Source organism: Melanostigma gelatinosum (assembly GCF_949748355.1).
Source record: "Melanostigma gelatinosum genome assembly, chromosome: 11".
Taxonomy (NCBI): Eukaryota; Metazoa; Chordata; class Actinopteri; order Perciformes; family Zoarcidae; genus Melanostigma; species Melanostigma gelatinosum.
This window is the reverse complement of record NC_136644.1, coordinates 16429097-16446593: the sequence shown is the minus strand read 5'-3', so window position 1 is coordinate 16446593 and position 17497 is coordinate 16429097. Positions and strand designations below refer to the sequence as shown.

The window sequence follows — 17497 nt, the reverse complement described above, 5'->3', positions numbered from 1 at the left end:
AAGGCCGCTGTGGCCCTTGTGAAATTTCTATCCTGACACCGAGTTACGACGCAGTGAGTGAAACAGAAAGCAACATTCCTTTCAACAATTAATCTGTATTTTAAGCATGAAATTAGATGAAAAATAAATTAACAAATAAAATCAGGGGGCAACCTCATAAATTGTGGATTTTTCTAGTGTGAGCCAACCTCTTCAGTAATGTAATTTGTCTCAGAGCCCTGCAGGCTGTGTGAATATAACGAGATCAATTATTGCTCTGCATGGACTGCTTGACAACTCCCAACAGGTCATAATCTTGACTATCTCATATATGATTGACAAATAAGCTCTTCCTCACCTAGCAATGAAATCCATTACTGGAACAACTCTCCATTACAACATGAATGGTGACTTGCTGACAGAACAAATGCACAAAACTGCAATCTAGTCTTGCAGCAGTGCGATAACAGTAGAGTAGAGTGGACACAGTATAACGAAAGACGAGCAATTCAAGACATGCTTGCAGCAAAGCTATGGCGCCACCTCCACTTTAATTCAGACTTGAGATGATGTTCTTTTAGTTCAGCCCTGTGGAGTAGGTAGTAGAAACAGGCCCTTCCAGCTGATATCTCTGGGAATGTCACTGCTCTGCGGTGTATGTGTGGCTTGCCGGTGTCCGCAGGAGCACAGGCTCTGTGTTAGTCCAGCATCCCATCGGAGAGATGTCTGCTTCAGCCTGACCTCCGGGGAAATAGCGACCAGAAGTTGGCTGTCTAGCACTGCTGCTTGCCCAGAATAGCATGAGGTCAGTGTGGAAAAATAGGCCTCCCCCACAACAAGAGCAGACGGGGCTTCTTAACTAAATGTGTGACATTCCGAGTCAAGCTAACAGCAAAGTATTCTTACTCACATTAAGAGTTAATGTAACAGATCTGTTTGGGTGTGACTGAAGTTATCAATAACAGTAAGTGGTTCTCGCGCCCCTGAGGTCAAGGCAAAACTTGATTTCAATTACCCTAATTCAATGATACAAAAGCTCCACAAGGCGTTCATTAGGAGACATGAAGTGAAAGTGAAGACTTGTAACCTTACACGTGAAATGATCAAAAAAAGAATATGTTGACATCAGACCAAAGCTTTTTTCTTTATGCTTGTCACATTTTGAAATAAAAGGTTGGGGCATCTTACTGTCTTCCGGGTTTAGAATGCTCACTATTTAATTGCACTGTCTGGTCTCTATCGAGTAAACCAAAAATAACAAAATAACTAACTAACTGAACTAATAGAAAAGATGTACAGAATCACAGGTAAGATGAACAACAAAATGATGCTGTAAACGGTTGCTGTAGGCTCTTGCATTCACGAGTATATGAGGGCAGTTACTGAACCTTTTATGTAAATTTGACTCACCTCAAAGCCGTCCTGTAGTTAAACGGTCTAAACGTGCTGTTTTAACAAAAGGTCAACTAATATAAACTCATCTTGATATAATGGAATGAAAGCAAAGTTGGCATCTTTTAAGATGTTTTAGCCATAAAAGCCGGGTTTATGTTTCATAATAAAGTTGTCACAAGTAATCACTGGATCGTGATCAAGGGCGGAACAGCCCTGGATCACCAGGGCACTCTTGCTTGTTCCAGCATTGTTTTGGGGCAAAAATGTCCCTCGATGTCTACTGGAGGTACAGTAATAATGAGATGAAAAAGCCGTTATAATCGAAGTTTCTTTGCACTGTTGATGGCAGCCATTGCAGGGAATGATGACAGCGGTACATTGATAGATGCTTGTATATAAATTGTAGAATACATTCATCTCACTAGTTGTAGCCGACTATTCACTGTCATAGTCCATGAAGAAGTAGAACTATTATTATTTCACATTACAAAAATGCACCAAATATCTCTAGCGCTAACAATTCTTGACTCTATTGTCATTTCCAAACAGGGGGGTTTAATAAGTATTTGTCTGTACATGTATGACTGTCATCTGTGACTGTATGTGCAAATCTTTCTGTGCATTGTTAAGCTTTACATTCAGTTACACTGATTTCTGGCTTTTAACCAAAGTACCGGCGCTCTACACGTCATCTCACCGAGCAACACGCTGGGAATATACACTCCAGTATAAATAAATAATAAATATTGTGTTCATACTTCTGGCTTATAAAATAACCTTGAACTTGCAAACATGTCGTTCTGCTGTTATATTAGAGAGGTGACTACCGACAGCCACCTACCAGAGTCTGCTATAAAAAGTGTCCGTAAAGCATTATAGACAGGGGCAATATTGTAAAAAGGACATGTTCACCTTGGCTTTTAAATGTTGAAAATATATGAAATATTCTGTTTCTACTACCTTGCAACCCCGCTACTGTAAAATGCAACTGTTTGTGTGCATTCTTAGATACACCAGAAAAAAACAGGTAGAGATGCTCCTAAAAAACATGCATATTATGGAAAATCTCTCACACAAACACACACACACACAAGTGAGACCACACACATACTCGTGAAAACATCTCATACCAACAACTGGACGCTTGCTTCCATACTCATCAGTGAAATCATGCACTTGTGTAAAATTGATTCATGGCTTGAATGCTTGCTTTACCCAGTCTAGTATGTATACATGTGTGTGTGTGTGTGTGTGTGTGTGTGTGCGTGTGTGTGTGTGTGTGTGTGTGTGTGTGTGTGTGTGTGTGTGTGTGAGAGAGCATTTAAGACTGAATTCTTTAATGGCAGATAACACATCAGCTCACAATGCACATCACATCTGTGTGAAACAGCTGCATGACACCCAGATGCATGCATTCACATGTCACATTGCTTCTCCAAGTTACTCGTCATTTCAAGTTACTCGTGGCTGCCTGTTATGGAATGAGATCAGACCAATGAATTCATATGGATCAAATGAACCCAAAGTAACACACATTACACTCACAAGACACAATATATCACATTCTAGTGTATGCCCTGATTAATGCATATTAGAGCACAAGGAACAGTCTGTTCTGACAATATTAGATGGTCCAGTAAACTGAGTTTAACTCTGGGTGGTGTGTCTCATTAACTGAGCAGCTATCAGGAGGGCGAGAAATGCCTTGTGTGCTTCTGTGGCCATTTGCATACTCTATGAATCGGATCAAAGACTGTGTGATGAGCAGTTCCTTCCTCATGAATATGCACGAGGCATTGTTCGGCTTGCATTATAAGTCTGTTTAGGCCTGAGATGCACTGCTCGGCTACATCCACACTAATACGTTTTTCGTTTAAAACCGGAGTTTTAAAACAAAAACGATCTCTGTCCACAAGGCCGTTTCAGCATCGTTTTAGAAATGAGTTTCCTCCAGACAAACAAGCCTAAAAATGAATATTACACGACTAATCACGTACACTTGGCATGCGGGAGCCGGTGTAAACAGGAAGTGGATTGGTCGCTGTACATACATGAGTAATATAGGTGTGTATATATACGAGTAATATAGTCTTTAACAATGAGAGGTCTTGCTTTATCTCTCTCTCACACACACTACGAATTTACTTTAAAATGAAAAAAACGACACCTACAAGTACGGCTCAATAGATGTGGTCAACACACGTCTCACTCGTTCCCTCTCGGTTTCATTGTTGTCTGTTCACACTTGTAGCTCTGTTGGTGGCTGAAGTCTGTCGTACTGGAGCGCAATTAATGCTTTTGTTCCTTTACAGTTCATGTGGACTTCACAATAGTTTTACAGAATAAAATAAGCATTGTGCCATCGCCCTCCTCAAAGTCTCAAACCGTGACTTCAAACGTAGGGCTGATAACGCCACTGGACACGCGTTCGCTAATCGCTCCAATAACATCTGCTTCCTCCGCAAAAATGCCGACTTCAACTGCACAACAGCTGCTAGTAAAGACAAAATTTTCGAACAGCATTTTCGAACATATTCGTTTTCGGTGCTCTAAAACTCCGGCGTAGTGTAGACGCTCACTGTAAACGTAGCAAAAGATATGCGTTTTAAAATGGAAACGTAGTCGTGTTGAGATGGCTAGTTCCACCTTATCTAGGATATTCTCTTCACCTGTGAGCTTTGCTAAACAAACCACAACTTATCTGTCTTAAAGTCTTGAGAGAAACTGGGAAATGGAGAGGGGAAAGTAAATAAACAAAGCACAGGCAGTGCTGAGGAGAGAGATAAGACTGCATCAGGTCAGAGAAGAAAGGAAATGAAATTAGGTATATGTCCTGTTTGTGAATTGCTGGATTTATGTTCCCGCTTTATTTATTTCATTTGAGTAAAAAAAGCGGCAGGCGTAGCAGACATGTGGATTTTAAGAGTCGTGGTCATGAATTTTTCAGGCAATAATAGAATGTGACTGAATGGCCCCTGAAGCAGGTTCAAATATGAATGGACTATAAACAATTGAGGGCACAGTGTTTTGGGACCAATTGTAGGTGAGATGCCAGAGACAAATGTGACAGGAGAATGGATGTCCATTTAAAATTATACTGAATGTGTTGTATCGTTACAATGTCAGTATTTATGTGCTATGATTTTCAATATACACATCTCACAGGTTGCTTCATAGCTTTTAGAAGACTAGCTGTTACATGAACCTCATGTACTTTTGAATATTTCATCAAAAATATGAGGATATAACTGTTTTACATTCATGACATCCCCTCCCTGCCTGCACATCACTTTTAAAGAAAAGTTGTAACACATCATCATCATCTAAAAAGGAAGGTCCCAATTATCTATAGTGCCCCTCACTTGAGCCTCTCTCATGGTGCCAAAATTCCCTTGATTATCATAACATGTCACTCCACTTTTGACAACGAACACATCCTTTTCTACCGATCTAATCCATTGAATCATGATTATTGAACAAATGCCAATGTGTGTTACTTGATATCTTCAAATTGCTATGGTGATTAAGAAAGGGATTAGGACAGCACTTCTCAATCCTAACCTGAACTGAAAATGTGAGGTCACTTGCATTAAAAACACAGATTTAGCGACGGATTTCCAATATAAAAATTCACACCCCGGAAAATCAGCTATAGAGACCAAACAGTTTTTTGTACCAGGCTGTGATCATGTTTATTTAGGCTGTATAGGTGGACATTTTAACATGTGGGTATATGGGGATTGACTTGCTTTTGGAGCCAGCCTCAACTGGCCATTTTGGCTTACCTAAAGTTAACAGCGGAAAGAAGATTTCTCCCATTATATTACTGAATAAACCAAGGTAGAAGTTACAGTACAGTTGTTGCTCCTTTCACAATCATTTAGGGACACACAGCAGGACAAATTAAGTTAACAGAGGTGCAGTCATGCTTCACAAGAAGCACATCATAAAGGCGTTACAAATGGATATATTCCACATATATATTCCCAGTGGACCCAAACCAAGGCTAACTGGGGCATAATCACAGGTTCTTTGTAATTTTTTATTCTCTCACCTAATTAATCAGCAACGGGTGGTGCCTGCTATTCCTAGCTTGCCTTTTTAGGCATTTCTACTGTGGTAAAAAGCTGTGGCTCTAATTAAGAGAGATGATCTATTTTCCATAATGAGAATTGATGGCTTTTCTTCTGCACCACCAAACATTTTCTCTCTTTTTCTCACTTTTTTCCAATTGAAGCCCCCATTCTCTTTGACTCTTCTTCGACACACGTCAGAGGTATGTAGAGAAAAGGGCTAAATGAAGCACGATGTGATTAATGGACTTCATTTGCAGATTTCACTTCATGGTGACAGCCCACTTCCCCCCCGAAAGGTTTCTGATTATTAGATTCAAGCCTGTGTCAAAAAGTTGAAAAATGAATGCGTAGGCCTGACCTTTCCTAATCACCCATATCTTTCTGCCTGTTCTTCTTACAATAATTGTGGGGTTTTCCTTAGATAGCTCTTGTGTCACACGAAGAAGCTAAGAAAACCAAAAGGAGAATGAGTGGTAACATTAGGAAAATATTACTGAGGCTACTTAGTAAAAAAATAAATATCTAAAACCATTTGTGTAATAATCTGCAAAGCTGCTCTCGAGGAGGGCCGATGCATTGTGCCTAAATGAGTCATCTTGTAAAACAGCAAACCCATATATACTGTAATCTCGTTGCCTCCCATGCTTGTCAGAGCCTCCTAATCTTTGAACACAAAGACAGCCCCTCTCTATGTGGCTTTGCAAGTCTGTGCTAATGCTGTGTAAACATTGCTGCTGCTGTTTGCCACTGATTTAGCACATGTTAATATTACATGAGACAGAGGGGGCCTTTGATGATGTAAGCGAACATTCAAACTCGGGCTTTCCACCTCAGGGAAGTGGAGACGGGGCTGTGGAGCAGCTCCTTCGAGATTTGTTTCACTTCCGCATTATGCAATAAAGCTCGGTAGTTGAGCTGTGCATTTTTCCGCAGTCGCATCACCGAGGAGAATTGTTCTTGTTTTAAATAACCGTACTGAGGCAAAACATAACAGTTAAATGTATATGGTAAAACATACAGGGGCTGGCCAATGGACGCTTAAGAATTTGTTGAAAATATGAAAACATTGATGTGTTTGTTTGCTTTTTCAGACATAATTAATGAAACCGAAGAGCAGTTACAGTAGCTTGTTCTTAGAAAACAGCAACTTTGCCCACTCTGATCCACCTGGATGACAACGAATGAATGACAAGACAGGGCAAGTTAGGTTTTTAGACAGGAAAGTATTTTCCAGAGCTGAGGAACTCTGGCAGCAGCTCACATTTGCTTTTGGAATCAGAGGAAAATGGTGAACCTTTAGTGCAACAAAAGGAATAAATATGTATAAATATATGCACTGAGGGACTTTAAGGTATATCTATATATATATATACCTTAAATTCCCCGTGAGTATTCCCATAACTCACAAATTTGAAGCCATGTTTAGCCTTGTGCAGTAATCTAAGCAACAAATCACAGTCTTGTTAAGCATCCTGTCGCTCACAGGATGCAGTAATATTCTCCTCTGTTCCACCTGTGTTCAGGAACCAATTCCCCTGGTCTATCAGGCGCCTATGGCCAGTTTGTGCCTTCTGGGACACGTCCTTCATTATTGCTGCACCAACCTCAGATAATCCCGCACCTCCAACAGCCACCACTGGACAGCTCAGTGATGAGGCCAGAAAACTGACTCATTTGTTTGTGGCTCTCCACTCTCCAAGGTCTCTCTTTCTCTCCATCTTTCAACCGTACACCAAAACCTCGCATGGCAGGTTGCCAGCTGGCATCATGCTACTCAAGATTTAAAAAAAAACATTTTCATGCTTTTATTTTTATGCAAAAGTACTAAATTGTGTGAGGTCGTGGATGTTTGCACACGCTTACAGCACAATGTCATCAATAGAGTCATATGAGGACGACTAGGCACGAGAATGAGAAGATCAGTTTCAGGAGAGAGAACAGACTCTCGATGAGCCATTAACCTGCTGTCGGTGAAGGAAATTGGCTGTGGGACGTGGTTTAATTTACCCTTTTATAAAGAGGTTGTTGAATTGATGAGCCACAGGAAAAGAGTTACACACCTGGTTTGGTGAATTAGCAATGCTGATGGTGAACAGGTTGAGTGAGGAACTGGAAGAGAAGTCAACAACTCCGATCAATCTAAGCTTCCAGAGAATCACTGCTACTCTGGTGGTCAAATCTATAAAATTAATAATACCGATATGGTTGAGCCTCTTGTGGAGGAATGCTCCAATTTGAAGGAAAGGAAATCATTTGAAATCTCTCCTGAAGCATTCATAGTTTATTTTTTAGCAAAAATGATTGAAAATAGAGATGCATTTGACACAGAAGGCTAAATGATGCACAGTGTTTTATTCTGTCAGCCGGTGCTTTCATTTATCAATCTTTGTGCTGGGCATTGTCAGTATTGAGTTTAAGATCTCTCTTTAAAAGTATCCATCAGCGGGTACAAAGAGTCAATTTTCACTTGAAATAAGCTGCCAGAGATTTCTATGTGCTCTCCTCACCGTCCATTACAGTAGCTCTATGGATGATAACTTTTAATAGACAAAAGATGGCTTGTGAAGGTCCCTCCATCAATGAAAGAGATAAGAAAAATTGGAAAATGATGGCCTGCTCCGTGCGTACCTGGCATTGCAGGTTGTCTGCTGATCCATTTCATATGAATAGACTATATTGTTGCCCATTCTGGCTCGTAAAATATAAATTAGACCCGAGTGTTCTCCCGAAAACCGATAACTGGGCAGATTTGTTTTTTAATCATCCTGATCACTGTATGGGTGGAGCACATTAATGCACTATTTTTCAAATTATAGAATACAAAATCTTAAATTGATCGCTACTGTCAACTTTGTATGAATTTTATTAGTTGGCGTGACCCAATGGCAGTCACAAAATGATCGTACACAGCTAGGCATGAGAATATGTACCAGACACGGGTGTCCCTACCTCTCAACATCAGAACTGCAGAAACCTCTTTGACAAATATCCCACTATATTCACATGTGAGACATAATATCTATAATAAGCTGAATGCATCTGTGTCTACACTGTGTGCTTATGTGAGAAGGATAGAGTGCTTAATGCATTCTACATCCTTCACTGGGAATACAATCATGAAATACTTTAATTCAAGTTTCATAACATGCAATAACAGAAGGTTTTGGCATGATGGGCAGTAACTCCAGTGGCAGCATGCTTCACATTAATTAGGAAATGGGATGTGATCTATATGAGGAAGGGCACACACCCAGGGCGTATCATGATTATTACTTTTGATTAATACATATTAGATGAGATCAATTATGAAGGTAACATACTGAAATGTTGAGTTGCTCAAAGAGTATATGCCCTTTACAGAATCAATAACTAACTGATGTTTATATATGATTGTTGTACAATCAAGAAAACCAATAGTGCATATTTGTCCCAATAGTATTGTTCTTTTAAATGTGTATACACAGACACATTCACACACACACACACACGTTTTCCATGCTATGCCAATGGTGTATATCAGGCAAGAGTAAAACTGCAAAGTGACTGCGGTGCTTAGTTGCAGCACTTTCCCAAATAGATTAATCCATACTAGAGGTCAAACACAATAGTGCAAATTTAATACAATGTTATGAATTGTTCAACAACATGGCATCCACTTCAAGGTCATAATTTAATCATTTCTTTACTAGATTTTCAGAATTTAATTTGTCCTCAGAATGCATAGTGAACATTAATCATCTCATGACTAGTGAGATAAAATCCGTTGTACGTACAGTCTACATTCGACACGAAATGGGACCGCTCTGACCATCCTGCACCTTGGAAAACTGTATTGTTTACATTCTGGAAAAAATGAAGATGATACATAAATCACAGGCAAAAAGGCATTATGGGACATCAAACGGGATATGACTAAGGCCCCATGGGCACATGACATAATTAATGATTCATGCTGGTCTATAAATCATATTACCATAGGAAGTCAATGTTCACAGAAGCATGGTGCAGTATCAAGTCGTATTCCTCGTTTGCTTTCTCTTTTGTCATACTTAATCTTGTGTAATCCACTTAGTGTCACATCTGAATAACATGACAGGAATTCCTCCGCATCTTGTCGAGAAGCACCTTTACAGAAGCTGACCCAGCTCTTGGCGAGAACGCTGACGTTTTTGTCTCGGAGCTAAGCTCATCACCACGGCACTTTGTTTGGGCAAGGTTGGGTAAAATGTGTCACACAAACATTGCCACCAATTGATGTGTTCTCTGAGAGATAATGGACCCTTGAGTTGACTCCCCTAAAACTGCAGAGGACGGTTGGGGGCAGTCTTTTGTGAGACAGAGGGGATGTAACATACAAATGTCAGCTCGAGGTTAAAAGATTGGTTGATTGCATCCTAAGGCACAAATGTAATTCATCAGAAAAGGGTTGATGACCAATTCCCTCTGAGACACATAGACTGAGTCACAGGGCCAAGACGCCAAGAGAAAGAAATTGCCAAATGTCAGTGTATATTATGCGAATCAATGTTCCACAAATGATTTAAGTATGTACAGTTTAATGATGTTTTTAATGATGTTTTGTTTGTATTGTTTTACTGGTGCTGAACTGGTGCTTGAATGTCATTTGGTGATCCACATGTAGCCCAGAGTAGCTAAATTAGCAGTGACAAAATGAATCTCTGTGTTGATATAGGGAGAATCATAAAATTGTATTTAAAATGAATCAACTGATATTACACACGTTTGTGTTCTAGAGCTTAGGACGAAGAAAGACTTGCATTTCACAATCACTTTTCACATTTTACACACGGATGCGGCAGTGAGTAACTTGAGCCATTTCCAGTTCATCATGTTTTCAATATATTTGGTTTAGCTTCTGTAGTTTCAGGCTGCGATGCTCTTGGTATCAGAAATAGCTTAATTTTGCTGTTTCAATTACCCCCATGAGCTATGTGTCACAGCCACCGCTGTTGTTGACCATTTTCGTAAGTGGGCCAAATCAGAGGGCCACAATACGTGACTTCCTGTCTTTTTTAGACCACCAACCTGCTCCTTTCACCTCACTCAGTATCTTTGCCTCATCTCTCTTGCTCTAAACCCACCCTTCAACTCGAATGTGCGCCTCTTGGATTAAAAACCTCTGATATAAAGTGATAACTGCGTCTCACTAAATTGCTCTTTAATGATACAGTACTCAAAATAACGCCAGTTCAATTCATTTGGTTTAGTTTGCAGGTAATTACAGACAACCTCTAAGAAGGTCAGTAATTAAGCATGATTGCCTTCGTTTTTCATCCATTTTCAACTGACCTCGTACAGTCCATATTTTCTAAACGCTTTACTTGAGAGAAAGATTTCTTGCCACAGCTAAAGAGCTCCCTGGTGATATTCGAATGGCACCTTGTCTCTAGGGAGATCGTCAGCATATTAGATTTCCTTGACCTTAGTCATTGACCAAGGACTGTCTTGCCCAGTTTGGTGTAAGTCGTGATACATTTTTTTTCTATGACTTCACGATGGAGCCTACTTTGCTTTTCTGTTACACCCTTTGAAAATTCCCCTTAGTATCATTCCTCAGAGCGATGCCAATTCAACATTCTGTCCCTAAATTGTAATGGACTGAATTGACGTACACTTTCTGTTCTGACATGCCCTGCTCTGTGTAAGAAACTCTGATGTGAGTCCACTAGATATCTTTGAAAATCATAAAAGCACAAAGTGGCATGAGTAACAAGCACGAGAGAATAAAAAAGAAATCAAGAGCTAAAGTCTGTATGCGACAGCACCACAGAGATATATAGAAGTACAAAAAACAAACAAAAGCACATAAGCAGATTCAGCGTCCAAAATGTCTCTTTTTGTGCGATAATTAGGGCTGCAGTCAACCAAAGAACATATTTCTAATACACATAAAAAGCTATTTGCAACATATAAAATTATTTGTAACCTATATATTTTATGCTTAGGCCTAATTTATTTCCAAAAATAGAATGAGTCCCGAGACGGGAGGCAGTTATATCATTGAGAAGCAAACAAAATAGATATTTTAATTAAATTTGAATATTAATATATTAGACCATTCTGATAAGTTAAGGCTTAAATCTTATCAAGAAGTGATGTGCCAGTCCGTTTTGTAATATCCGCTGAACCCACCTTACCCGTTAAGAGAGACAATCTGCACTGCCCAATCAGCAAGAATAGGCATGAGTCAACCAATCCCGACCTGCAAATGGGCAGCTTTATGAATTATGATTATAGTTGCACAATTGTCACGACTGAGGATGAAGAGAATGGGACAGAGAAACTGAGTGCTGAGGCGCTCTCTGAACTGCACAGTGCTACTACCGCAGGAGCAGCTACATCTGGAGCAGTCCAGAGCGCTCTGTTTCTCCCCCGCCCCCCTACAGTAGTGATCTAAGCGAAATAGTTAAACAGCAGCAAAACAAGTAACCCTTAATTAAAGACATGAACTCTGTCTCTCGATCTCTCTCCCACACACGCTCACACACACAAACGTCGCTCCAGAGATTAAGTTGCGCTTTTCACCTTTTCAGAGTAACTCCAGCGATGGTCTGACCGATGAGAATTTGGTTGGACAGAAGCATATCGATCAACCAATCGACCAACTGTACAGAGGGTGTCAGCCCTAGTGATCATTTGCACAACATTTCCTCCATGGTAAACAGTGGCATTAACTATCATCTCCTCGTGCCCTCTTAGTGGACAGCATAAGTAACACTAATGAGCAGAGCATCGCTCTCAAACACTGATGTGAACTTGACGCACTGAGAAGTGACGACAACATAAGAAGGTGGTTCAGGAAACAAAAAGGCACAGGTAGTCAATGGAACCCGCGAATGATCTAAAACAATTACAAACTGAATCTTTGGAGAGGCAACAATGGTTCATTCTACATAACTGCAGCTTTGTTCAGAGGACTTTTAAACAAATGTTGTAGAATTTGAAAGGATGCATTTTAGTGTAGTTGTATCCTGTCCATTAGACTCAAAATATATTTTTGGTCTACTTAAGCATTATGGGTAATAATGTGTAGATCAGTGAGACAAATGTACAGGTTTGACCCCTTCCATTGTTTATTCGGAATGTCTGTACTCCATAACCTTTAATGTGGCCCAGAGCTTAATACTAAGCAAAAGAACAAATGAAAAAGGATGAATCTCGCTTTATGAAGGCAGGCTGCACCAATCTGTGCCTACTCACAGCTTTTCTTCCAAGAATCTAAATGATAAAATGATGTGTGAGACAATGATTGGATGTCAACACCCTTTTCAGTTTTTGGGCTGTGACCTTAACTAAAAATAACTCCAAAAGGGGCATACCTATGGTGGATTAGGTGGGGTGTGATGCATCTTTCTATGGGCGTCTGTGGCTACATCTTCCAAAGGCAGATTTCCTCTGGGGCTAATAACTCTGTATGAAAAGAGACGATTAATGTTGGCCTAAAGGGTCTGGTCATCACAAATAGACCTGTTCCAACAGCGATCCATCCACTTCCCGGTTAACTGTCCAGTAAAGTGCTTAATGCAGTGTCCCCCAGAATAATATTTACTGCAGCAGTCAGTCTCGTGTCGCTGAGCCCTGAAGGCCAATTCAGTGTTGGTTACATTCAACTCCATATTGATTGTACATAATCACTGGAGGTATGTCTTTCCCCTTGACTCTGCTCATGTCCAAAGTAAGGTCAACACTGTAAATCCAAAGTAGGAAAAGCTGATGAACTGATGAAGGTAAAGTGAATAACCTAGCTTATTGTAGCCATGTATGGAGAAAGCTCTATGACCAGAGACACTAAAAAACTAAAGAAAACACTGCATTTGCAGTTACTAATTAATGTACTTTTAGCTCAGTCGATTATGCTGTCATTGCAATATTTGGGACAAAAATAGAAACCATTAATTGTTGATGAAAAAATGTTGGTATAGTAAATTTAGTAAATTAAGAAAAGAGGCAAATAAAAGACTGCAAATTCAGAAAAGATGCAAATGCAAATACAGTAACTGCAAGGGGGTTAATCATAATCAAAATAACATACAAAGACAATACACAATATGGCTTACAAAGAGCAATTATAGGAGCCAGACTACATTGCAAGCATGTCCAATAAAGACTTGTCTACCCAGTATACAACGTTGCTCTTGTAAGAGATAAGGCAGATATAGAAGTGTCCTTCATTACGCCACGGCATCAAGACCAAGTCAAGGTCAGAGGAAAACCTCAATCTGCCATTAGAATAGTGATGGAGCGTAACATCCTTTAGAGGTCCAGGAATTGCTGGCACATTTTCATTCTTGCTGTCGTGGCAATGAAAAGGAACCATGGTAACTTTAAAAGACTGAACATTCATCTCGTAATGGAATTAGCATGAGCATATCCGTGTGGGCAACACTGATTTAATGAAGGGCTCAGCTTGCAGCATCTACTGTATGTAAGAGGCAGATGTAAGGAAGTACAAACTGGTAAATAGTGATTGTAGATGTATACTGAATGGTGATGAATGGGAAATAAATAGATATATTTAGAAACACAGATATAGTGGGGAGGGGTAGTACTGGCTGTAGAGTATTAAATACACCACACATTTATGTCTTTGCGAATCCCTTCCCAAAATTGATAATTAATTGAGTAAACTGCTTCTCACCAATCTTCAGCTACAATTAACGATTCCAGTCTCTCAAACTAACTGTGTGCAAATGCTGCATTGTACAGAGGTGATGTACGCTGGCATTTAAGCACAGTCACTTATCTTTGTACTTGTGCTATAAATGCTCGAGGGACTTTGTCCACTCCGACTCCTTTCAGCACAAGTAGTTTGCGGATGCAAAAAAAGAAAATGTGCCATTGAATACTTCAAAAATCGAAGATATTAAAACACCAGGATATTCAAAGCCTATCAAAGTCTCATGTTTTACCTAAAATATTGCTGTAGCAAATAGTTAATAGAATTTTTCATTCATCTTGGGAAAATGAATAATATATCCATTAACAGCCAGAATTGAGCAGTTGACTTGAAATATTCATAACTGATCTAGACTACACCTTAATACATGGGAAATAGATAATAATAGAGGCCATAAGAAGTTATGACCGTACAAAGGAAGATGGTACTTTCCGTCAAGCTCAACACTGAAGCCCTCCAAGAGTGTCTCAGTTAATTTCGAATATGAAATACTGAGCACACCCATGAGATGGGGAATATTTAAGTAAAATTATTTTCCTTTTAAAAAATGGCATTCATATCAATTACTTCATAGAAACACCAGTAAAAGGGGATCTTATCACAGAAAAGGAACTTATTCATTATGTTTCTTCAGTGTATAAATGTGCATGTGAAAGGTTGTTAGTATGGCTGTTTACGTGTTGAGTGTGCGACTATTTGTATAAAAACAGAGCTAAACAAGAAAAAATCTAATTTTGGAGGCATGGAGAAGATTCCCCTGACTATCACTCCATTTCACAGATCTTTAAACCAAAGATATTCACAGCTTAATACTTAGTGGGTTCCTGTCGCTGGTCGAGATGGTGTAATGAGAATGATGTGAGCCTTTGGGGTGAACCTGGCTTGTCATTAAGGTGAGTAGAGAACAAAGGTGGGAAAAAGAAAGATATTGTGCACTCTGCAGCCAAATGGAAGAAAACCGTATGAAAACAAAGTAGACATGACGAGGGGGCAATTTTTTACTTTGACACTGCTGTTCATGTCCAAACTCTGGAGTTTGGACATGAACAATGGATTAAGACTGCTCCTCCCTGACATCAGGGAGATGACTGCAGTGACATGTTAATTTGCCTAATATATTAAAGGATTGTGATGGTGGCGGTTATGATAACTGTGTCTGAGATGGCGCGAATAATGATGATGACAGCAATGACAATGATATTGCCAAGTATATAGGATAGCCTTGAGTGTATAAGCTATTCAGCTAGCTAGGACCAGTAATGTGCATGCTCACCCAGATAAAAGGATACAATTCTGCATTGCACCTCATTATAGCTTGTGCTCCCTATTTTCAAAAATGTGGTATGCCATACATATTCTTTGGATTATACTGGAACAGTGATGAGGAAACATAGTATGAATGTCAGCGGGAGGGATGGACGTTTTCTTCTGGAGTTGTCATATGTTTTTTGTAAAAAGGGTGCAAAATAGTGCTGCACATAACACCTGGTGAATTCTCGTCTGCAATGAATACTTCTTTATGAGTTTTCTCTCAACAATACTGCTAAATTTACATGAATCAAAACTGCATTTGACATGCAAACATCACATACATACTTCCTTTGTGAATCAATGGTCTCTCTAGTCAGAGTGAAGGTCCTTCACTTTTTTTTAAATTAAAATAATTGAATTATTAATGTGTGACATGTCTGGTTTTGCAATACCAAAATGACATTATAATTATTGCCATATCAATTGTATTGCAGTCGGTAGATAATGTATACTTACACTTTATGCCTAAACGCACTGAACGCATAATTGACGCCACTCATTTGGCACGCCACACAGAACCAGCAATACTTTCGGAAAAAGGTCGCTATTCATGCAACATTTCTGTACATGACAGATACCCCTTAAACCTTACCTTCTAAAATATTAAAATGCAATGACTATAATAAGATAATATGAAATTGGTACCACACAATCTGATAGATGGATGACGTATCTATCTGTTGATGTTCTGGGGACTACAAATATACTCAAAGTACAGACGCTGTTCAACAGAAAGCACACAAACTGGCCAGCAAGTCACAACTGGAATTTAGGTTTACATTTTACAGCTGATGTGACCTACTGCCAGCAACATTTGTCATTTTAACCAGTATAGTAGTATTATTTAACTCATAATCTATACAATAGATACTTTTATTTCTTCTACTCTAACTCATCATTAATATTTTCATATTTTTCACATTAGTCTCTGGACCGGGGCTTACGCTCTGGCATACAATCAACTGTTGCCTAATTCTTAAAAAAAAAAGAAGTAATGTAAAAAGTAATGCGACTACTTCCTTCTTCTTTTGTCAGAAACATAGAATGTATTTGCCTCACATGTCCTTGGACGAAACAAAGTTTTAACATTGTCGATGCAAAGGACAGATTTTGAGTGTAGCATCAAGCCGATCCTCCCTCATCAGTAAACAGCTTGGGCAGACCAAAAGGGCACGCAAATCACTCACTCTCTAGCTGATGTCAAAGGAAGCAGCAGTGCTGTTTTAAGTGGCAGTATGCAAGGAGAGGCCCACATAAAGCTTTCTAAAGGCTCCTTTGAAAGGGCCACGAGAACAAAAGGCAACACCCAGTGAAGGACATAGGAATCTATCACAGGACTTCTGCAACAACAAAACATTACTGGATCTGCCAGGATGTTCCTCCCAACCACCCATAGAATGTATAAAAGAAGAAGATCTACCACGAAGTCACGCATTGGTTAGAAAGAATGCAGGTTTAAGCCACTTCCGCATTGGCTTAATTTAATGCCGGGTTCAGTTTTTGAGCAATGTGAAGAAAAACATGGAAACATAATCAGATAGAGTGGTTACATAAAGAGGAGCACAAGCTTTTTACAATTTGAGAAGAAATTCTCAATATGTAATGAGGTGCACCTCAGGTGCACAAAAACATTAGCTAAAATGGTTAATTCAAACAACAACGTAGGTAGTTAAATCAGCAAGTCAAAAATTCAAGACTGTCTCAATTAGATTCGTAAGATTGAGCTGTCATTTGCTATTCCCATCACCATAATGAATCAGACACACAGGTATATTTTGCATCTGCAAGCAGCAACAGTACTCGAAGCGGCTGAGCTCTGCATTCAAAGCTGCACAACGAGTATTCTATTACTAAAATTAAAGTAAAAGTATATGATGGTTGAAGCTTCAAGTTGTGGTTTGCAGTTTGATTTCTGCCACAAATGTCTGTACAAGCAATTAAGAAGACGAGCACATTTAGGAGCAAGATGTACCTCCATTCTGCTAAGTTAACTTATTGCAAATCATTTAATAACATGTTCCTCACTGTCTGGGACAAA

General features: G+C 39.4%; 1 protein-coding gene across 1 annotated transcript in view; it reads right to left on the bottom strand.

Moving 5' to 3' along the window:
* ctnna2 (catenin (cadherin-associated protein), alpha 2) overlaps positions 1-17497 on the bottom strand; it is a 270824-nt gene that overhangs the window by 47786 nt on the left and 205541 nt on the right. The gene's annotated exons all lie outside the window — the stretch shown is intronic.